The sequence below is a fragment of the Ailuropoda melanoleuca genome, chromosome 3, assembly GCF_002007445.2.
Source record: "Ailuropoda melanoleuca isolate Jingjing chromosome 3, ASM200744v2, whole genome shotgun sequence".
Classification (NCBI taxonomy): Eukaryota; Metazoa; Chordata; class Mammalia; order Carnivora; family Ursidae; genus Ailuropoda; species Ailuropoda melanoleuca.
In genome coordinates this window covers 36,193,833-36,218,622 of record NC_048220.1, presented here as the reverse complement: position 1 = coordinate 36,218,622, position 24,790 = coordinate 36,193,833, and the positions used below count along the sequence as shown (strand labels likewise).

General features: G+C 42.3%; 1 long non-coding RNA gene across 1 annotated transcript in view; it reads right to left on the bottom strand.

Moving 5' to 3' along the window:
- Positions 1–35: 35 nt before the first annotated feature.
- The window catches only part of LOC117801494, a 52,407-nt gene continuing 27,652 nt past the window's right edge, over positions 36–24,790 (bottom strand). The window contains exons 2-4 of the long non-coding RNA XR_004624073.1: positions 12,635–12,699; positions 10,777–10,898; positions 36–2,576 (exon numbers count right to left, since the gene is read on the bottom strand). This is a non-coding gene — a long non-coding RNA (uncharacterized LOC117801494). The remainder of the gene's footprint in view (positions 2,577–10,776; positions 10,899–12,634; positions 12,700–24,790) is intronic.

Genomic DNA, 24,790 nt, shown 5'->3' with positions numbered 1-24,790 from the left:
CTGCTTCTTCCTCTCCCACTCCCCCCTTGTGTTCCCTCTCTTGCTGGCTGTCTCTATCTCTGTCAAATAAATAAATAAAATCTTAAAAAAAAAAAGATTTCATAAACTTCTGCAGTGACTATCTCAAAACGAAATAACATTCTGATTTTGCCAGCCACTGAAGTGAAAGTAGAGAAAGAGGGTGGAGGGTGATGGGGTGCAGAGGGGCAAGGAGGGGAGCCCCACTGCCAGAAGGGAAAACAGAAAACGGAATTATTTAGAGGGAGAACCAAACAATAAAAGGTTTGACCCCTAAATTAAGAATTTTGTATGAAAGTATAAAGTGGTCTCTTTTCTCCCCTTATTACCTATCAGCCATGTTTGGGAAGAATGAAATGGGATCTACTGCCCCACAAAAGACATGTAGCTGTTGGAGAGATGTTTCCTTGTTAAAAACAACAACAACAAAAACAAAACCACAAATGGAAATCTGATGAGCCAAAGTCAACAGATAACTCCTGTCAGACTGGAGTAGACTGCCCCCTCAGGATTTCCAGCTCACATCTCCTGCTTTCATGACTACTTCTCCACTTCTCTCTTTGCCTAAAGAGGGGTCAGCACTTTGAGGAATCCTCTGTGCCTGGAATTTTCATGTTCTCTGACTGCCCTTGGCCCAGGGCCTCTGGTTTAAACACACAGCTGTTCCAAAACTTCCCACCAGTTCCATTCTCTCCCTGCCCCAAGTTGCCCATTTCTTCCTCTCCCTCTGAAATGAAAAGTAGATTCTGCTCTTCCTGGATGGTTTGCTGGCGTGTCTCAGCCAAGACAATTCCCTGTAGACGCTATGCCAGAGAGTATGGCCAAAGTCCCTCCTATTTCTTAGTCAAATCAATGGAATTTTTGTTTTCTTCTACTTTTTCCCCCCCCAGCAGGAGCAGCCACTGTGAATCATTTACTGCCTTGAGATAGACCGTCTGTCTGGGGCAAGAGGGCGGGGAGTGGTAGGCTGGACCTTACACCACTTAGGAATCAGGGATGAAGTTGAGAGGCCATTGAGTTCATGGAAGCTAGGAGGAAAGAGTTTTAATTTCTTTCAGAAATGGTGGCCCCAGGTGCTGCTACCCGTAATGAAGACTCAGAGCCCCAAGGTCGAAGAGTTTTTCTTCAGAATGTTTCATGGGCTCCGGGGCTTCGTGTGGCTGCGCCAGCAGCTAGAGAGAGGGCCGTGCAGGTGCCCTGCTTTCTTGGAAGATTGAGACTGTCCAGGGGCGTGCTTCCACGGAGCCGGAGCTCCAGGAGAGCAGCGGTGGGCAAAATCACAGCACTGCTCAGTTGCCCTTTGTCCACTCTCATTTTTTCCTAGTGCACATATAGAGTTGATTTTCCAGAAGTTAAATATGCCGATGACATGATTCCAGACAGAGGTTTGAAGAGTTCGATTTTCATTAGTCCACTTTCTTGTTCTACTTTGTCTCATCGGGATTTCTACAGCCGCTCACATGGAGCTAAAACTTTTTCTTAATAATAAACCAATTGTTTATTGCACACTTACTGTTTGCCAAGCACTTCTTAAACATTATGACCACGCATTAAAAACAGAGTCTTTGCTCTCTGAGAATGACAGCAAAGTTGGAAGAGAAGAACCTAGAATGCTGAATTGTCCAAGAACAATACAGGACGACTGGCAAGCAGATGCCACGTTGGTCTGTGACGAGAAGTGCTAAGGCTGTCCCCGGAGGAGTGAAATCACTGCACGCTGGGGGTCTGGGAGGGCTTTGCGGTGTGGGTGTGTCCTAGCTGGGAGGCAGGGGCCTCAGATGAGGCTGTCCTGGCTGAGTGTTGCCTCTGCCACTTACTAGCTGTGTGGCTTTCGAAGTCTCAGTTTCACTTCTGTTAAAGAGGACGATAATAGCACATGACTCGTAGAACTTGCATGAGGATTAAAGAAGATCGAGTATATAAGAGCCTGGCATACAGTAAGCACTCAATAAATGCTAGTAGGGTTATTCTGAGCAGGGCCCTGGAGGATGGGTAGGATCTAGACAAGCATATGGGGGAGAAGGTAGAGTCCAGGCTTCGAGGCCCTCTGGAGTGAGGATAATGGGAAGGAAATGCAGCCGTGATAAAACGGATGTGAGTTCTGATCCTGGTTCTCCTATTTTCTTATGAGCTGGGGCAAGTACGCTCTGGGCTGCAGCTTCCTCCTCTGTTAACAAACAGAATAATAGTAGTTGCTGTGTAGGGTTGTAGTGAGGACTAAATGTGGTGATGTCCTGTAAATAAATGCTCAGCACACTCTCTTTGAAGGCAAACAGTCAGGGACTGGTGAGCCGAGGTGACTCTGGGCAGAATGTTTAGGGAACAAGAATGGAAGACTTACTTTATGGACATCTCGCTCTGTGCACTTCAGTTTCTTTTAAATGTTTTAGTGGGTAGAGATTATCAGTTCAAAAAAAAAAATCTCAAAAGGCATACGCAGAAAGAGATCAGTACAGAGCCTGATATGTAGTAAATGCGAAACGGGAGCCAGCGTTACGGGATGACTGCTGCAGTACACGAACGCATTCCACGTGCGGTAAGACCACATGCTTTCCCACCTGCAAACAAGAAAGAGCTGCAGAGTAAGTTGGAGAGATAGTCACACTCCATCAAAGCAGTTTTTTGCAAAACAAATGCAGAAATCAGAAATCACGTTTAGCCTTCTGAAGGAAACAAGACATGTTCGAGTACTTAAAGTAATTTTAGCATCTATTTTATAACAATTGACCCAATTACACTTTTTTTTACTCCTCTGAGCATTTAAACATTCTTAGGAGGATTTCTACTTGCTTCCTCAGCTCCTTAACTATTAAGGAATATGCCTTAAAATAATAAATTTACCTTTACTTTAAAAACACATAGTTTACGTTTTTATTCACATCATACGCCTTTGACACTATTCTGAGTTACTGAGAGTTCACTGTAGTTGAATGCTTCAGAGCTGTCTGTCAGTGTTTCTTCTTCATACTTTGGGGTTGAACTGACATTTACTTTCTTTTCTTGCCTTTTTCTCCTTATGCATCATCTCCCATTCCTTTCCCATGTGCAGTGATCCTGTGGATGAGCTTGGTGGGTTCTCATTGGCAGCAAAGACATCAGTTCTAAAAGGCTTCCCTGATTTCTCCAGAGCCCCCTGGGCCAGGAGATTGAATAATGAGCTCTGAGAACCCCAGGCTTTGCTTTCCAGGCTTGGCTCAGAGAGCAGCCTACCCCGGGTACTCACACTCACACCCAGTTTCCCATCACACAGCACCTTCCCGGTTCCTGGAGGGAATCACTGACATTCAGCTACCGCCAGGAGCTCAGTTACCCCAAGGCACCATGGCAGATGTGGAAGGGAATCTTCCTGTGCTAGTTTTCCTGTAACCTGCCATTTGTTGACTTCTTAAAAATCTGACCGCTTTCCATTTTGTGTTAATCATCAGAGGGCTTTGCCTTCCTTCAGTTAAACTCAACCTATTACTCTTTCCTCTTCCCCCCGGAAATCTATTGTGTAGCAAATATGCTAACACTGCTTAAATTCCAGAGTAAAAGTACCAGAAGCAAAGAGGAAACAATCTCAGCAAAACCTGTGTCCTTGAGGTTTCATTTTTAAATTCTAATTTTTCTGAGTCACTGGCAATATTTTTCTAGAAGTAGATTTTGCTTTTTAGATTGGAGATCGTTTTTCCATCCGGCTTTTCCACTTTTTAAATTCATCAGGAACAAAGCTGAAGTCAAAATTCTCACAGCTCTTCAGTGGCAGCTTGATTACAGCTCCTCATCCAAGAAATAGAAGTAAAATTGATTTGAATAGAGGACAAGATGTACAGAAAATACACTCAGAAACATCAGACTTTCCCAACTTCCTGCTGTGCGCCTCACAGAGGAGAACAGATCTCACATTCCTCCTCCTTGGCCCCACACGCTTCTCTGGAAATTCCTTTGCATGAGAGCCAAGGATACCCCATATTTAGAGTCTGACATGTGAATAAGGGCAAATGATCACTTTAAAAAGAACAAGACTAGGAGCTATTATTTCTTCCAGATGGATAGGGAGTCTTTTTCAAAGAAATAAAAACATTGATTTCTTTGGTGTCTTGTCAATAACAGTTCAAAGTTTGCATTATCAGTGGAAGAGAGAAGCTTCCTCTTCTAGGAAAAGCTGGTAGGCTTAGTGACGGGAACTCAGAAGATTTCTCTATAAAGCCATGAATTAATGAAGGTTAAGCTGCAGGGCCCCTCACTTGCCCAGGCCCCTGTGAGGCTGGGAGTTCATTGCTGGTGGGAAGGGGAGGGCAGGTTGTAATCAGGAAGCTTTTCTTTGTCAGCATTTCTGGTAAATTGCCTAATCTCAGAAGGAAAGGACTCAAATCTCCGTGGCGCAAGTAATTTGTTGTGATTTATTTTCCCTTTATGTATATTTATTTTTATATAATTTTTATATTCATAATTTTGTATTATTTTCCTTAAAGAGAGTGTCCCAAATTGTATAAGCTCCAGGACCCACAAAATCTGGCTTACTATTATATAAGAGTGAATCATTTTTCACTATAATTTATTGCCTGGCTTCCTTAATTGGTGGCTTCTTTTTAATTTTAAAAACAGTTATTATAGTATAATCTTTCCTTCACTCAGCCAAGCCATGGAATGCGAATTTAGAAAAGTGTGTGTGTGGGGGGGAGGGGAACAGTGATATGAGGGCTTCTGAAGACAGGACTTCAGAAGATGGACTTTTTCTTTTTCTTTTAGAAGATGGACTCTTAGGGGTTTTTTTTTTCCTCACTGAAACACTGAAATGTCTTAAACTGACAATATGTTTCTGGCTTTCCAAAGTTATGAACACACACTGACATTTCAAAGAAACCACTACCACCACCACCCACCCTTCCCCTGAGTAAAATTTGCTATAATGAAAGATGCTATTAGAAAGTAAGCTTATCATTGGATCTCCTGTAAAGATATGGTTGACCACATTGTTCAGCATTTCACACTGTTCCATTACAGGGGACTCTCTAAAGCATTTGTCTGGTCTTAGTACCAAGAATGATTTACTTATTTTGGGCCACTGGCCTGTTTGTCTTAGCAGCTATGTGAACTGTGTAACCAGCGGCCCTCTCCACTTCGAGTTGGTTGCTGGTAACCCTGGAGTTGAGTTTGCCGCTGAATCATGCCTAATGCTTATGGTGTGCTTTTATAGTCATGTTCCTGTTTCTGTTTTGTGTTGTCTTTTTTTCCCCTTTATTTCTAATAATTCTAATCATGCTATACAATCAGATTTTATATCTCCTTTCTCAAGAGAATAGGGATATGAATTAATAAAACATTCTTTCCAAAGCACTCTGGTTATAGTTTTATTATAGGTGTATGAATTTGAAGCAAAAATTCTTTACTAACCACACCAAAAAATAAAAGGATTTTGAAGGGAAAGTACTTGAGATATGAAGCATCCTTCTTGCTTGTCCCCACTTCACCTCCTCGCGTTCATACCCCGCTGGCTCACCAAGAGTGTTAGTGGGCCCTAGCGTCATGCCAGTAGTCTACTGTTTAACATCATAGGGCACTAGTGTGGCACTTCCAATCCCTCCTTGCCACACTCAGAATTTATCCCGCCCCCATCTCTCTGCACCCCCATTCTTGAAAGGTCCCTGACGCTCCGAGAGTAGTTACCAAGATCCAGATTGTACTCAGGATATCAATCAAATGCACTCAGGGCAGATGGATACAAAAGAAGTTTCAGGGAAGGTTCTCAAAAGTCTGAAAAAGGGTGTGAGGATATTCTGGCCCTAGGGAGAACATCACAAATAATTCAGGCAGACAAGAGATGTGACTGTGGGAGTGGTAGGCCCAACCTCCCACAGCCCTCTGCAAGACTCTAGCAATTATTGTGGGGACACTGGACCTCCTGAAAGAAGCAAGCAAAGAGTGATATGCACTGGGGGTTAACTGTTCTAGGGTTAACTCTGGCCAGGAAAGTCTTCCTCTGGACTAGTCTGAGGAATTTAAAGCCTCTAACTTTTTTTTTTTTTTTTTTTTTGAGAGAGAGAGAGAGAGAGAGAGAGTGTGTGTGTGTGTGTGTGTGTGTGTGTGTGTGTGTGCAAGCAGGTGGGGAGGGACAGAGGGAGAGTCTTAAGCAGGCTCCAGACCAGCACAGAGCCTGACATGTGCCTTGATCTCATGACCCATGACCCTGAGACCATGACCTGAGCTGAAATCACGAGTTGGAGGCTTAACCAAGGTTAAACTGAGGCTAACCTAGGTACCCCCAGTAGCTTCCATCTTAAACTTCTAATCACTCAGGATTTCAGATTCAGGTCAGAGTGACGAATGAATTTAAGGGAGAGGCATCACCATTACTCCAGATTTCTAGTTCTGGTGGCCTTTGCCCCAATGCCCCTGCCATGTCAGTATTCAGCTCCCAGACCACCTTCCTGTAGCATCCCCCACCCCTCTGACTTTACTGTCCTGGAAGCCCTCTCATTGATAATGCTGACCTCTTTCCTCTATTTCAGTCAGAGATACCTTTCTCAGACTTTTCCTCCTATTCCTAAAAGGAGGGGGTGGGTTGACTGTGGGTAAATTTGAAATTCAGCATGAATCAAGATGATGTTAATTTTATTTCCACCCACAAATTGAGATGACTCCTACTGATTTATGTCACCTAAGAAAGGAAAATCAGCATTCAGAAGTACTCTAAGACTCAGATGGAGAGCAGTACTAAACGGCGTCTTAGTCAATTTGGGCTTCTCTAACAAAGTCCCATAGACGCAGTGGCTTATAAACAACAAAACTTCATTTCTCATAGTTCTGGAGGCTGGGAAGTCCAAGATCAAGGTGTTGGCAGAGTTGGTGTCTGGTGAAAGCCCCTTCCTAGGTCATCCACTCTGCACTAATGTTGCAGACACCCAAACTGTGACTGTGACAGACATATCTGTCACCTCCCAGTATTCATTCCCCCACATTTTCCTTCACTAACAAAGTCCCATTTGGTTCACATATTAGATGACCACAGTTTTCAGAAACACAGGTTTCTTCCCCATTCCAGGGGTGAATCCGGATTAGTCTGGGCTGGTCATGGTATTCTCTTCTTCTGAGGAAGGGAGTCTGTCAGGGGACTTCTGCAGCAGTTTACAGCATCCTTACAGTGGCACATGAGGAAGGGACATGCCTTTTCCCCTCTTCCAATCTTAGGACACAGTGAGCTATGGCAGCCATGTTGAGAACATGAGGGGGTGTACCTGAGAATAAACTGAGGATGGCAGAACAGAAAAGTGGAAAGAACCTGGCTCCTTGATTACATTTTTGAGCCTTTGAACTAGTCAACTCTGGAGTCCCCTTTATTTCTCACATTTTAATGAAAGGTAATACAATTTTCCTATTATTTAAACTGCATTTAGTTCTGTTTTCTGTTACTTAAATCAAAAGCATATTCAATGGTATAATAACTAAAAATACAAGAACAACAACAACAAAAAACCAACCCAACACTCAACACTCACCCTGGTGAGAAGAACTAAGAGTATGCGTGTTGGGAACAAGTAAGATTCCCAGCAAGGCCAAATAGCACTGACTTAACATTTTATAAATATCACCCTTGACAATTAATCATTTTCATTATGATTCATTTGCCTAAAGTTATACATGTTATTCAGTAGTTTTCCCCAAGTTATTTTATACTTGCTGCTTTTATTTGGAGGCGGGGACAGCTAATCATACTCTAGAACAGGAGTCAGTAAACTTTTTCTGTAAAGGGCCAGGTAGTAAATATTTTATGCTTTGTAGGCCATATGTCTCTTGCAATTTTTCTTAACTCCGCCACGATCGCTACAAGAGTAGACATAAACATTGCACAAATGAACGAGCGTGGCTGTGTTCCAATCAGCCTTTTTTTATGGATGCTGAAATGTTAATTTCATATACTTTTCACCTGTCACACAATATTATTCTTTTTATTGTTTTCAGACATTAAAAAAATGTAAAAACTGCACAAATGACTACATGTAAAACTGGGGAAATCTAAACAAAACCAATGGATTATTTCAATGTCAACTTCCCAGTTATATAATGCGTAGTTTCTAAGATGCCATCACTGGGGGAAACTGGAGCATCCATGGGATCTATCTGTATTCCTTTTTTTTTTCTTAAATCTTGGTAACATATATATAACATAAAATGTATCATTTTAACCATTTTTAAGTTTGTAACTTAGTGGCATTACAGTATTGTACAACTCTCACCACTACCCATCTCCAGAACATCATCATTCCAAAACAAAACAGGATCCACTTAAAAAAAAAAAAAAAAACTCTTCTTTGTTCCCTTCCTGCAGCTCCTTTTTAGTCATTATGAATTTGACTGTTCTCAATGCCCTAGAATACGTGGAATCATGCAGTGTTTGTCCTTTAGTGTCTGGTTTATTTTGCTTAGCGTAGTGTTTTCTAGGTTTAGCTGTGTTCTACCATATATCAGAATTTTATTCCTTTTTGAAGATATTTATTTATTTATTTATTTATTTATTTATTTATTTATTTGAGAGAGTGAGCGAGAAAGAGCACAAGTAGGGAAGGGGCAGAGGCAGAGGGAGAGGCAGAGAATCCCAAGCAGAGTCCCCGCTGAGCTGGAACCACGAGTCGGACACCTAAACCAACTGAGCCATCCAGGTGCACCCAGAATTTCATTCCTTTTTAAAGCTGAATAATGTTCCATTGTATGTGTATCCCACACATTTTGTTCATTTTTTTATCCACTAGACATTTAAGCTGTCTTGGCTATTGTGAATAATACTGCTGTGATCCTAAGTGTACTAATATATGGTCAAGTCCTTCTCATTCTTTAGGATATATAACTAAAAGTGTAATTGTTGGATCATGTGGTAACTCTGTTTATAATTTTTGGAGGAGCCCCCGTAATGTTTTCCGTGGCAGCTACACTATTCTACCTTGCTACCAGCGGTGCATAAGAGTTCCAGTTTCTCCACATTCCTGCCAACACTTGTTGTTTTCTGAGTTTTTTTCCCCCAATTTTTCATAGTCATCCTAATGAGTGCAGGTGCTCTTTTGCTGTTTTTTTTTTTCTTTTTCTCGCTGTGGTTTTGATTTGCATTTCCCCAATGATTACTGATGTTGAGCATCTTTTCAAGTACTTATTAGCCATTTTTGTATCTTCTTTGGAGAAATGTCCATTCAAGTCCTTGCCCCCCTTTTTTAGGGAGAGAGACTGGGGGAGGGGCAGAGAGAGAGGGGAAAGAGAGAATCCCAAACAGCCTCCACCCCCAGCACAGAGCCCAGTGCGGGGGCGGGGTGCTCAGTCACGCGACCCTGAAATCATAACCTGAGCTGAAATCAAGAGTCAAACACTTAACTGACTGAGCCACCCAGATGCCCCATCCTTTGCCCATTTTTAAATAGGATTGTTTGGGGATTTTTGTTGTTGACTAAGAATATATATTTTAGATATTAATCACTTATCAAGTACATGATTTGCAAATATTTTCCATTTCTGTGAGTTGCCTTTTCACACTTTTGATAGTCCTTTGATGCACAGAACTTTTAATTTTAATAAATCCAATTTATCAACTTCTTTTCTGTATTCTTTTAACTGTGTGTGAATCTGCAGTTATCTCAAACTTAGAAGTTGAGTCAATCAGACAATATGTACAAACCATTCTTAGTTCACAGATCATACAAAACAAGCAGCATTTGGCCCAAAAGCAGTTATGTGTCAATCCATGCTACACAATAGAAATTGGAGTTATTGTCACTGTTTCTCTGAATTCAGAAACACTACCTAACTAAGCCCTCACCCTGCCCCTAACCCACTACTTTGGAGCTCAGGAACTGCAAAGACTTCAGCCACATGTAGTGCTATGTTTATGAATACATGTATGCACATGGTTCCATCTTACTCCAGATATCAAGGAATTATCAAAAAAGTGGCTGCACTTCCATATTTAACTCTAAGAAGCCAACACCCAAGGTTTTTAAATGCCCCTTGAAAGCTTTGCTCTTAATGTATTTATTCTATTCATTGCCTTGAAATTTTTAGGATTTCTAGGATTTGAAAATTTTAGGATTGGTACCTTTCCCCAGTCACTACCAGCTTCCCTACCACATTTTCTGGGACGCCTTTCCCCTGCACCCCTACCCAGACCACGGCATGGCCTCCCATGGCCTCCCCATGCAGCCTCTCCTATTGTGTAAAAGCCCTGATTGTTAGAAAGTCCTGATATCACTGTGTTCCAAGAAGAGTTTGAATCCCTTTTTAAAAATGAGCAAAGAGGCTTATTTAAAGAAGGTTTTCATAATGGTAATGTTTTAGTCCTGAAATAAGGAGATGACTACATACTTTTCCTTGTGTGCTAGAATTTATCTTAATGGTACATGAATTCATTTTTATATATTGGGTTTTTTTATAATAACAAATCTTAAGAGGAGCAATTGATCATTCTTGTTTCTATTAGAAATATTGTTATATAAAAGGCCTCCATGCAAACTATCTCAGGGCTGTATGGGGGATAGAAGAGAGTATCTCCAAGGCTACAATCCAGCCCCCGGCCCCTGGGGAATTCTCCCTGGCAGTCCACCAGGCTCCCCACAGTCATATGCTCCTCCCACCCAGTCTCTTCTCCACAGGGCAGCCAGACTCATTTTTTTTGAAAGTCCTATCTGATTAGGTCCCTCTCCTGCGTAAAACATTTTTAATAGTCTCTCATCAATCTCAGAATGAAGAGCAAAATGCCTGCCATGATGCACAAAGCCTCACGCTGAGTATATCTCTCACCTTGTCTTGTTGTCTTCCCCTGCCCTCCATGCTCCATATCCTTAGCTCCTCCCACATGTCATGCTCTCCAAGGTGCCATTTCGTCTGGGCGAACACTCTGTTTCCACCGCATGCACCACCCCCTGCCAAGGGTATAGGTTTTAATTTCTCTTAGATAAATACCTAGGAGTGAGATTGTTACATTGTATGCTAAGTATGTGTTTAACTTTAGAAGAAACTGCCCAGTTGTTTTCCAAAGTAGCTGTACCAGGAATGGACAGCAATGTATGAAGGTTTCAGTTGCTTCCAGTCCTTGCTAGCAGTTGGCATCGGTAGTCTCTGTTATATGCTACATTTTTAACAAAGCACAGAATGATATCGGATGATGAGGTTCCGCGAAAATGCATAGAAGATGAGTAACTCCTTTTAATTAAGTTCAGTGAGAGCGCTTGGTCTCCCCCTCCAAGCCTTCATAGTAATAACTTTTTGCCAAGCTGCCGTGAAAGCACAGGGGATTTAACGTGCTTAACCACAGAGATTGTTTTTCAGACTGAATTGATGAAGTGCAGCAGCTTCAAAGTCTTACCTTAACATCTCTATAAAGCCCTGACCACGACTTGTCTGTTGGAATCAACGTGGTGAGTGTGAAGGTCACAGGTGTGGAAATGTCACAGAGGGTATAGTCACAAAGGGTGTGAAGACTTCCGGGAACGGAAATACTTTTGAAGGTTGGTTAACATATTTTCCAGATCAACTTCTGGTTTAACTCCTCAGAAGACTACCAGTGAATTCTTTTTTTTTCCCCTTAACACAAAATCTAGATGTTGGTAAACACTGGAAGATTCAGGGACCTCTGACAACTCTAGTTTACAGTACTGAGTGTAAGTGTGGCTAATAATTACACCAATTAAAGGGCTGGCATGCACATTGCTTGGGGTGTTTTATAGACAATTTGCTTTTTATGTCATCAAAATATTCCAGTGAGAATGTTTTTGACTCAGAAGTAATAGAAGCCTGGCTCTGGAGCTTGCCTTTGCTAAGGTAACATATTAATGAGTCATCAGAAGCTATAAATAGAACTCAGCATGAACTTCTGTCCACAAGTACACCACTGTTCCCACAAAAAGAGCTTTTACTAATGACAGAGCATGGTCTGCTCGCCACTGTTACAACTAAAGGGGGAGGGGTGGACCTAGGTAACCACAACCTTGTGGGAAATGTGCCTTGAGGAATGATTTGCCAAGATGTCATTAAGTACTTTCTTGGTCTCCCTTACAGGCAGTGAAGAAGCACTTGTAATGTTTTCCTTAGGGATCACCATTGTGTAGGCCAGCCAAGATTTTCAGTCTCTCTCACATGCTAAATCCCAGACAATAACTGCCTTAGGTTCTTCCTTCTCTTTTTTTTTTTTTTTTAAAGATTTTATTTATTTATTTGACAGATAGAGACAGCCAGGGAGAGAGGGAACACAATCAGGGGGAGTGGGAGAGGAAGAAGCAGGCTCATAGCGGAAGAACCTGATGTGGGGCTCGATCCCATAACGCCGGGATCACGCCCTGAGCAGCCCTGAGCCGAAGGCAGACGCTTAACCGCTGTGCCACCCAGGCGCCCCTATCTTCCTTCTCTTTGTCTCTTCCCCCTCTCCTCCCCAGCATATAATATAGTAATCATATAGAACAGTAACGTTCTACATAGGGGGGCTCCATAATTATTTAGCGAATGCATAGATGGATGGATAAGCATGTTAACTTTATGCCTCCATACAATACTTTGGAATTTTGACCTTTCATATATACAAGTCAATAGTGTCAAGTCAGTTTCCTATGTAATATGCATTATGTTCCCCCATCCAAAAATACATCTCCACAAGACTCCTTACCGTTTCCTCACACTTCTGCCCTGCTCATTTCTTCAGGTAATAGTGGGCATAGGACAAAATATCACCTGCAAGTAGAGAGAGGGTGAACATGTTAAGATTCTGCCATTCACCACACCTTAAGTCCAATTTCACACCAGTTCTAAAGGGAAGATAGGATACAGGAAAAAGGAGATTGAGGAAAGAGGAGCGGTCAGAAATGGTCAAGTACATAGTCTTGCTGAGGTAGACAGCCACAGAGCTCTCCACCCTGGGAGTCTATAAAGGCACCAAGCTCTGGGGGAAGAAGTCCAGGAAGGAAGTTAAAGAGGCAGCCAAACAAGTTATCTTCCCTATGAGTTTCCCCCTGGCTGCCCCTCCTCCCCATGACTAAGTCTGTAGTAACTGTTCCCGGGCCTACATCAGCCTGAGAAAGCAGGGGAGGCAGGAAAGGTAAGTGTCTGTGGAGGGCTGTAAATTCCTTTTCGCTCATGGTCAGATGCAGTCTAGGTGGACAGGAAGTTCAGTCAGTGATCTCTTCCTTACCTGTCTCAGCTTGAACTGTAACCTCCTTGTGGTCCAACCCCTGGTTCCCACACCTCTCCTTTCCCCGCCCCCCACATCATACAAAATACCCTTTCTCCAGGCCATCCTTCTACCTCTGCTTGATTTTAAGTGCAATCTTCTCTGCCTTTCTCCCCTTCATGTTTCAGCTCATGAAACCTAATGGGGAAAAGGCAATGATGGCCAGGCAAGTAGAGAAGACAAGTGTCAAAAATTCTGCAATATTGACACCAATTTATCTAAAGAGGTTTCCATTCCAGGGAGAAAGGAAAAGGTAAAGAAAAGACTCCCCTGGCAGACTAGGGCAGGATCCTCTGGTGCGAGTCATAAGGAAGCCAAAGTATGTCTTTTTCAGACTCTAAGACTCAGCCTTCCCAGAGATGCACAGAGGTTGGGATGACACCTGCCTTTCAGAAAGACTCCCCGCAGCCCACTGGGGTGGTGGCTTAGGGAAACCCTGAGGGACTGAGCTTGACTCTGAGCTCCAGTTCCCAACGACCTTCTTTCATTGGCTTGTTCCCTCATTGACATGGTGGTTGGGAACTCAAATCCGGGAAGAGGAAGGTGTTCATGTAGGAGGGTCCTCTGGTTTCAAAGGTGGCTAGAAACACAAGTGACACAGAAAAGACAAAAACAGAAGCATAAGGAGAGAGGGATGTCGAGGAGGGAAACTGAGTCTAAAGCAGGATTTGAATAGGGAATGGAGGACCAGAGAGATCAGAGAATCTTCTCTCTGTCCCTCCACTTCAGTGTTTACAGCAAAAAATAAATCCAAAACTGAGGTCACTCATTTCATTGTCCTATGCTTTTTTAAATCTCACAACACTGTCTGGCTGGGTTGGCTCATATCTGCAGGGCTAGCCGTACTCTGGCACAGTCAGGGTTATGAATATAAGGTTGTCTATATATGTAATGAGAGGTGATCTATTCCAATGTTGCAATAAGCAGTTGTATCTCTACTGGTGAAACATTAAAAACCCCAGAGAGATGGGAATTGATAGCCAGACAATCCCAAGCGTTATTCTATAAAATGTCTCAACAGACTCTAGGGCTGGCATGTCCTTGGTAGTCCTCTGCTAGAAGAATCGCAGACACGCTGCTCTCTACTCCAGGAGAGGCTGGACCCAGGCTTCATGTCCATTCCTTAGAGCTCTGGTTAGACCAGAGCAGAATTGTGCTGACCTAGAATTCTGGGTGCATTCCAACCAGGAGCAGCCTCCAAGAGGGTGCTTCAACTACAGGTTTACCTTCTCACCACCAAGAATTGTTAAGACTCCCCAAACTTTCTAAAGAAAATTCAGTTTATTACAGATTCATAAGTTGAAGATAGGGCCCACATCTTAGTCTGTTCTCCTGAGGCCAGCCTCTAACAAGGATAGACATCTTGAACATGAAACCCACCCAGATACAGCTTCCCAAGATCAGGACTTCCAAACATCAGAACCACCTGGGGAGCATCTTTTTAAATTGAGGTAAAACTTATATAACATAATAACCATTAATTATGTTAAAGTGTACAGTTCAGGGGCACTTCATACATTCACAATGTTGTATATCTATAACCTGTATCTCTTTCTAAGACATTTTCACCACCCTAAAAGAACAGTCTGTATCCATTATGAATTCATACCTGGGAAGAAATCAGAGAGGGAGACAAACCATGAGAGATTCTGGACTCCCGGAGACAAACTGAGGGTTGCGAGGGGGGGGGGATGGGGTGGCTGGGTGATGGGTATTAAGGAGGGCACATGTCGTGATGAGCACTGGGTGTTACACACAACTGATGAATTGTTGGACACTACATCAGAAACTAATGATGTACTGTACGTTGGCTAACTGAACATAAAAAAAAAAATTCATACCTGGGTAGCATTTTAAAAGTACATATTCCAAAGCCCCATACCCAAGAGATTGTAATTTAGTGAACATAGAAATGTTTTCCACAAGATTCCAGGTATCCCATTCCTAGATATTCTCTCCCAGAAAAAATGAAAATGTATGTCCACCAGGGATCTACATATAAATGATTATAGCAACTTTATTTACAATCATTCAAACTTGGGAATAATCTAAATATTTCTCAATTGGAGATATAAAAACAAACTGTAATAAATCCCTATAATGGAATGCTACTCAACAATTAAAAGGAATAAATTTTTGATACAAAAACAAGGATGAGTGGAGCCTGGGTGACTCAGGCTTCCAACTCTTTTTTTTTTTTTTTTAAAGATTTTATTTATTTATTTGACAGAGATAGAGACAGCCAGTGAGAGAGGGAACACAAGCAGGGGGAGTGGGAGAGGAAGAAGCAGGCTCACAGCAGAGGAGCCTGATGTGGGGCTCGATCCCGTAACGCCGGGATCACGCCCTGAGCCAAAGGCAGACGCTTAACCGCTGTGCCACCCAGGCGCCCCAAGGCTTCCAACTCTTGATTTCGGTTCAGGTCGTGATCTCAGAGTCATGAGATCGAGCCCTGCATTGGGCTCCATAGTGAGCGTGGAGTCTGCTTAAGATTCTCTCTCTCCCTTTGCCCCTCCCCCTGCTCATGCTCGCATTGTCTCAAAACAACAACAACAACAACAAAAACCAAGGATGAATCTTTAGTGCAGTATACAAAGTGAAGGAATCCACTTTCCATACTGTATTCCATTTATATGACATTCTGGAAAATGGAGATTAGTGGTTTTTTAGAGTTTGGAAAGCAGGTTTTGGGTAAAAAGACGTAGCACAAAGCAATTTGGGGAGGGGTTGCAAAACAGCTTTGCATCTTGTCTGTGATGGTGATAACAAGCGTTTGTCTAAATGCATAGAGCTTGACACCAAAAAGTGAATTTCACTCCATTTAAAGATTTTTATTTATTTATTTCGAGAGAGAGAGAGAATGCACAAGCTGGGGGAGCATGCACACGAGTAGGGGAAGGGACGGGGCAGATGGAGAGAGATAAAATCCCAAGCTGTCTCCAGGGCAGAGCACAGAGCCCCATTTGCGGCTCGATCCCATGACCCTGAGATCATGACCCTAGCTGAAATCAAGAGTTGGACGCTTAACCAACTGAGCCACCCAGACACCCCTTACTCTTTTTAAATTTAAAAATAAATGGGAAAACATTTTAAACCTTTCTGGGGTTTATGATGTGTAGCCTGTTTGGAAAACGAGTACATAGAAGGCTGGACAACCTAGTTATTCTATAACCTAGTCGAGCTGCACTTTGGACACCTGGGACCTGCCAACTTACCACTACTATTTCTCTGGTTATCATCATAGTTTTGGGACATTTCCACAGACTAGAAGTACAGGAGTAAGTTGCCATGCCCAGGAGTATGCTATGTATCTGAGTGTTGACAGATCACAAGACATGGTGATCTTGGTTTTGTTGCAATGTTTGCTAAACTAAAATCACCACACCAAATGTGGTGACTTTAGAACTTTCTTTAAAAATATGAGTTATACTTTATCTTTTAGATTAATTGTAATCAGAGTAATATGGAAATCATTTATGTAATGGATATGAGAATGCAACCTATGAATTTTCCAAAAAACCATCATGTTTAATAACTGAATCATATTTAACAAAACATCCCGTTTAACAGTTTATTTTTAAAATCAACCCCAGGGGCGCCTGGGTGGCACAGCGGTTAAGCGTCTGCCTTCGGCTTAGGGCGTGATCCCGGCGTTATGGGATCGAGCCCCACGTCAGGCTCCTCTGCTAGGAGCCTGCTTCTTCCTCTCCCACTCCCCCTGCTTGTGTTCCCTCTCTCGCTGGCTGTTTCTATCTCTGTCGAATAAATAAATAAAATCTTTTAAATAAATAAATAAATAAATAAAATCAACCCCAAATCAGAAACCAAAAACAAGTTTTTATATGATAAATCTAGTGATCCTAACCAACTCCATTGTAGGTCATTTGGTTATTTTCCTAAAATTTGATACCTGTTTCACATAAAGGAAAACAATGACAGTGACTCTCACAGAGTCCTGGATCCCTTTATTTGTGAAAATCTATGGAAAACAAATGAAAATCATGGGCAGCTGTTTATGTAGGACACCAGCCCTGTTAGTTGTGGGGCTAGCCTTGTGCTCAATCTCACTTGGAAAAAAACAAAAAACAAAAACCATATCCTGCTGTGGCTGATCGTCTACTCAAACAAGGTGGCTAAAATACAAATAGAAACTCCCAGGTAGAAGAAGAAAAGAAGCAAGAAGTAGGCAACGGTTAGATTCGAAGATAATGCTGATTGCAACTGTGAGATGAAGGGGGAAAAACACCGCAAAACAAAACATGTAGTGAGGCCGATCCTATCTGATGTTTCTATCCCTGTAGAGTATATTTTCTAATTTGCAAATCTCTTTGCTTGCCCTAATCTTAAACTATTTCTAACACTATTGCTTCCTCATCAGTTTGCAAACCCTAGCTACCACTCTTTCTGAGGCATTCTGTTCGCATTGCTTCTTTTTTTAGAGCTGCTTGTGCCCGAGAGGGAGGAAATGGAGCTACAAGTGTTTCCTTTCTATTCAGAACTGGCACTTTCTTGCAGTGGGGGAGGTAGCTGAGGACTAGCAGCTTGCTCCCAGCCACTTGAGATAGCACTGAGTTTTCTTTCCTATAAGCCTCTCTTAAAGTCCTTGTGTTATAAATTATTTATAAATTTTATCACAGCTTCCAGGAAGCAAGCTGGACCAACTTTCCTGATGCCACATGGCTCCCCAGACTTTTCAGATGTTGTGACTCTTTTGTACATCCCAGCTTCTGTTGCCCCACACCTCAAAGTACGTCCAGCTAGAAAGCACATAAAAAGGTCATCATTTCATGGGCTCCCCAGGCAAAACTTCCTCGGTGAAGAAGGAGTTTGACCCTTCCCCAAACTGAGAATAGGGAGTGTTCCTCCATCTTTATCACTTAAGCACCTCTACGTATGTACAGATGTGGGCACCTAGCTGTAGGAAGGTGTTCAATTATATATATGTATAGAATATGACATATAGATATAGATATGATTTAAAATAAAAATGGGGAGTTGTACAAATTTGATAGTAGACAGTGACACCTCAGGAAAATTGCCATGTATGCTATATAAGTCAGAATTCTTTGGGTGTAGATGACAGACCATATGTAACTAGGTCAGAGAGAGAAGGGCAATATTGGCTCATATAACCAGGAAGGACGAGGAAAGGAGTGACTCAAGGGCCTGAAACCCATAGTTCGATTTTCCTCTCTGCCTCTTACTTCTGCTTTTCTCTTCAAGTGGAGGACATGGCAGGATTTAGGGACCCACAGTTCAGTTTCAACAGCAGAGGAAAGAAAGAATGTAACATACATGTGTATACACACACACACACTCCAATCATATTTGGAAGATTTAGACAGCATATTGGAGCTATGGGGTGCAAAGGAACTCTTCCCGCAAAAGAAGAGGGAGAGCACAGACATGGCTCCTGTGGGAATTATTCTGAGCCAGAAATAGATTTTTTTTCTCTTGAGGCTTCATACTCTCCAGAATACATTTACATCAGTCTGAGAAGCATAGACACATGTCATATGGTATCTCAGACGGCCTCAAATTTGATGGCCCGTGAAGATTTCCCTAGTGAAACACTGTGTTCTCTGATGGGCCATTTTGATGGATGGTGAGAGCTTCAGGAATCTGTGGGAGACAGACAATGAGAAAGTTGAAAATCCTTTTCAGAAAAAAAAATTAAGCGGAGTATTGGGTTATGGGAAGACAGAAAAGGATGAAAGGAGTAAAGTGAGAGGAAGAAAGTCTGCGTGAGCCTGGGCATTACATTAAAAAATCCCCAATAGTGAAAAGGCCAAAGAATTCCTAAAATTAGGAGATGTAACATTAAATTTGAAGTTGTTTGTGTTTCTGTGGTATAGCTCCTATGACAGAGAAAGATTAGGTGTTCTACAAAATACCATTTTCTTCCTGGGCTTGAAACTAGACTACGTTTCCCAGGCTCCCTTGCAGTTAGGTACAGTCACGTGACTGGTTCTAGCCAATGGAATGTTGGTAGGACTGATGCCCCCACCTCCAGGCCTGGCTTAGGCAACTACCACCCTATCCTTCACACTCTTCCCTCTCCTGCATGCTGGCTGCAGAAGATCAGGTGGAGGGCTCCATGACCCCAGCAGATGTTAGAGCCACCAGATGAACGAATCCTCTGTCTGTGAAGGACTGTATGGATCCAGCCCCTTGCCACCTCCACGGGACTATGATGAGAATAAGAAAATATCCTTTTGCTATTGTTAAGTTATTGCAGTAAAGGCTTGTTTGTTATAGCAGTTGACTTACCCTGACAAATGCAAACTTCTTCACCCTCCCCTCTCAGATCTTCAAAATACATTCAAATGTTGTATGAGAGTTGGAGTTCTGTGGCAATCATAAAGGAGGCTGAGTTTCACATCTGGGTTAGCATGGCATGGAACAGAAACCTCATTTACAGGAAGCAATATTCCATAATTGAAACTCACTGCAAAAGCAGGAGTTCGAGGCCAGAGGTGACCATGAGAGCATAAGCTCCTTGGGAATTTGCAGAAGTGTGGGAACGGGCTTTGGCTTCTGAAGAGCATGGAATGAGGGAGGTTTTAGGAACCTTACTGAGGTCTGAAGGGAATGACATGTGGATTATGTCGGGGGTTTTTGTGTTACAGGGTACTAGGAGTGAAAAAAGTTTTTGACTTACATGTCAAGGATGGAAACTGAATAATGCTTCTGACCACAAAATCCTGAAATAATACTTAAATCACTTGGATGCTTACAGAATTATTTTATGTAGAGAAATCCCTGATAGACAGCTGAGTGGGGTCTGTTTAACAGTGAAAGAACAGCCAGAATCTATACTTCCCTGGCTGTCCAACTGAAATTAGATTGTCCCCATTTTTGTCTCCCATAGCATGCTGTGCTTTTTCCCTTACGGCATTAATTAGATATTTATTATGGCATTTATTTTTCAGGTGCATCTCCCCCACTAGACTCTAAGCTGCATGAGGACAAGCACTGTGTCTCTTTCATCCTCCAATATACACCTAGTACCTGGCACAGAGCCTGGCACATATTCATGAATATTTGTTACAACAAAATGAAATCTGTACCTGTGAGAGCCTAAGATAAGCACTTGTTAGCCTCAGAGAATTCACCTCCAGCTTGGGTTTGACAATCAGATATTTTTTAGCTGTTTGATAATTTGAAAATGCATTATTACCTTGATGTAAAGAAAAAGTGGCATTTATCATATATGAATATGAGAAGAGTTCTCATATGTGACTTTTATAACAGCGATAGCTATGTGGGGTTATTACTATTATTATTATTGATAACCTCTGCTTCTCCCTAGAAAATATGTGAATCCTTTTCCCAGGGGTTATAGCCTAGTCTGAGTTTCAAACTAAGAGTGTTTCTTTCCCTTCAATCCCGGCAGCACATTGTTAAGTAAATAGCCTTCCTGGCTGAACCTCAGCTGACCTGCCTACTGGAACCTTCTTATCAGGGTTCCAGGAATGATCACTTTTGTTTTTTAAGAACAAGATACTGAAAGAGCATAGTGGTATCCTTTTTTTTTTTTTTTCCTGATGGCTTTGTAGAAGTCTGGCAGTTCTTCCTCAAATAGTACAGCTTAAACTCCTAATTATGCTTTTCCTCAGCATTCCCCACCCTCCCCCAGCCACTGGAATCCAAAAGTCCAAACTCCTACCTTCATACCTTTTTAGCAGGTTTTAATCATTTTGTGCAAATTTCTGTTGAATATATACTTATCTCGTTTCCTTTGTTTGCTTATAAGTTTTGGGGGCAGATTCAGCAAATACCTACTGATTTTCTTTATCCCTTCATTCGGACATTAAGTCCCTAGGATAATTATTGTTTTTTAGAATAGTAGGAAAAAATGAAGAAGAGTATCTTGGTTCCTGACACCAAGAAGAAGATGCAGAGCTGTGGTTGGAATGATTAGGATTTAATTCTGTGGTGACACTTAATCAAATGTCCAGCACATAGTTAGCCCTCAGTAAGTATTAGCTTATTGTTAACTTCTCTCAATGACTTCCCAGAGCCTAATAGTGAGAAAAATTATAAAGCCACTTCTAAGCTCAGAGGGGGAATTGCCATGGTCTATGATCCACGTCACCTTGGGCACAAGTTAGAGAAATGGAACGTCTTGTTCTGGATCTACATTCTAACACCTTAAACTTAAGCAAGCTCAGAATAACAGAGTTCGCAAAGTTCACAGAGAAGCTGAACAGAAGTGAACTTTCTGGGGCGCCTGGGTAGCGCAGTCGTTAAGCGTCTGCCTTCGGCTCAGGGCGTGATCCTGGCGTTATGGGATCGAGCCCCACATCAGGCTCCTCCGCTATGAGCCTGCTTCTTCCTTTCCCACTCCCCCTGCTTGTGTTCCCTCTCTCGCTGGCTGTCTCTATCTCTGTCAAATAAATAAATAAAATCTTTAAAAAAAAAAAAAAAAGAAGTGAACTTTCGAGGACTTTAAACACTGGTAGAGTCTCCAAATGTCATTTACTGCAGTAGCGGCTCTGTGCAATCCAGGAGCCACTAGCAACATGTGGCAATTTGAATTCATTAAAACTAAATGAAATTTGGGGCGCTTGGCTGGCTCAGTCGTAAGAGTATGAGACTCTTGATCTCAGGATCGTGAGTTTGAGCCCCATTTTGGGTGTAGAGATTACTAAAAATACTGTAAGTAAACTTAAAAAAAAACTAAATGAAATTTAAAATACAATTCCTCACATTTTAAGTGCTTGATAGCCATATGTGCTATTGGTTACCCTATTGGATGGCACAGACCTGGAACATTCTCATCATCATCTCAGAAAGTTCTATCAGACAGAGATGCTCTCTAGGAATGGTTAGAAAACCGTGCAAATGCTTAAAGTACATAAACTTATATGTAGCCCACAGTACCAGTATTTTACAAATTTGTTCGATTAGTGTGTACACTTTTTTGTTTTGTTTAGTGTGCACACTTTTTAATCCTTGAAGAATGTGTTGAACTGTCCCTGTGCTAACCACTGAATATTTAAAGCAGGCTTCGTGGTTGATAACACTATGGCTGGTTTCACTTACTAGGGAATAAAGCTCAGAAAGATGAAAATCAAAAGATTAATTCTTATCTTCTTGCAAATGATAAAAAGAAGTAGTCATCATAGTTAGGGTTTTTGAGGCTGGGTAGGTGTATGGGGTTTGGGAGCTAGTCACTATCACATGAGCAACACACCTATTAAATATTTACCTCACAGGGAACAAACTGGAACCATTAACGGCCCTTTCTCGTTATGCTGTATGTATAAGTGAATGAGGCCGATAAGCAAGTATTTGTTGAGCTCTTTTGTGTGCCTAGCTATATGAAAATACTAAGAATTTTTTAAAACACTTACAACTACATGTCTTGCATCAATAGACTTTCATCAAATTTCAATAATTAGAAAAATTGTGTTCAGCTTATTCTGCTTATTAAGATTTAAAATAATAATAATAGCAGGTAACTTTGTTCAATACTCATGTGCACCATGCTAGGCGCTTTACACACATTCATTTAAGCCTGGACACGACCCTGTAAGGTAGTATTAACCTTTTATAAATAAGGCCACAGCATTCAGAGGAATCATCTTGTCTTCTGAGATCACACAGCTGGTCAGTGGCAAGCTGCACCCACCATGCTAGAGAGGACACATGTAGATTCCCTGGCTGGCAGTCCCGGCTGAGCCCAGACTTGTAGTCAACCCTGTCAAGACACCAGACACATAAGCAAAGCCATCCTAGGTCCTCCAAACCAGCCTACCCCGCAGGTGAATAACACCAGGTGACTCACTTGATACCACATAGAGTAGAAGAAACACCTAGCCAAGCCCTGCCCAAATTCCTGACCACAAGATCATGAAGTATAATAAAAGGGAATTGTTTTAAGCCACTAAATTTGGGGTTCCGTTGTGACATAGCAATAGGTAAGCAGAACAGAAGAAAACAAAACTATTTTATGATTTAATATTTTGATACTTTACAGAATGCTACGAGTGGTGTGTTTTCTCACATTAGTAAGTACAATCTCATTTAAACCAATGCCAAGAGCACACTTAATGGTGAAGCAAAAGAGATATATCCATTACCATCAAAAATAAAAGAATGTCCTCCAAATTACCATTTAGGTTTTCTAGAATTTTAGACATATTTCAGTGAGCAGCACAAAGTCATTTACTCATTCGGAGTTCTGATACCTCTGGCGGCCCAGCCAGATATCCTCTTCACTCGCCTTTTGCCCCAGCCACTGCTAAGCAATATGTTTGCACGCGAAACCTGAGAGCCCTTGCTTCAGCTGCGCCTCATCACGTACCTCTTCTGCTCTGGGCTTTCTCAGATACTCTGACACACACAGGGATGCCTGCAGCAAACTGCTTGGTCCCCCGGCTTCGTACTACGGGCCTGAGGGCTTGGCCATGAGACCTGTGCTGTGGCACAGGGCTTGTGCTCAGAATGGCCCCAGGCTTGGTGCAGGCTCATCTATCACTGTCTGGAATTTCTTAATACTTTTCAAACAAGGATCTGTAATTTTGTTTTACACTGGGCTTCACAAATTGTGTATCTGGTCCTGCATACACCCATGGAAAGGCGAGCCCTTAATTAGAACAGCAAATCAGATCTGGCAGGTAGATACCCCTTCCTCTGTCCCTTGAGTGGACAGTTCTGAGATTCATTCCGTGTAGTTGCATAGAAGATGCCCTTCACCATGATCCCCAGTCTTGAGTGGTCCCCTGCAGTGACCACATGAGAATAGACATTAGTATCGGCAGCATTCCTCCTTCCCTGGGATCATTTCCCGAAACGCATGCAAGCCCTGGGAACAGACTCCATTTTCTAGGAAGAACTCAGGCTGTTCTTCAAGTCCCTTCCATGCCACCATCCTAGATACCTTCTAGTTTACATTCCAAGTGGCAAACACACAGCAAATAAGTGAACAATAAACAAAATTATTATAGATTGTTGTAAGCGCCACGAAGAGCACAAACAAGGTGCTCTGGCTAGGGAGGGGTGTGGGTTTGCACATTGGATATGAGGCCTGAACAATGAGGACGTGAACACATGCCAAGGACTGGAATAAGAATGTTAGGAAGAAGGAGTAGAAAGTCCAAAGGCCTTGAAATGAAATGCTCTCGGTGTGTGCTAGAGACAGAAAGAAGGCAGAGTGGTGGGAGTCCAGAGAACAAGGGAAAGAGAGGTGCAAGCACATGGGACCGTGTTCAGGAGTATGTGTTTTATTCTGAGGGATACAGGGAGCCTGAAAGGTTTTAAATAAAGGAGTGCATTCTGATTTTAGTTTTTAAAATATTAGCTTGTGGGGAGGATGGATTGGTGGGGAGCCATTTAGAAAGCTGTTGTAGGAATCAAAGTGGGAGTTGCTGGTGGCTCCAAGGAAGGCGGGAGCAGAGAAGATGGGGAGCAGGGAGGAATTGCATCAAGGAAGATGCACTAAGGGCCCTTGCACCTGATCCTAGGTCCCACCTTTTGCCCAAAGACCAACAAGTTCCTACTGGAACAAGAAGCATGTTAGCAACTTCTCTCCTCAGTGCAGAGGCTTTGGCCACTGCCATGTCCTCAGGGAGGGAGGGAGAAGGGAGA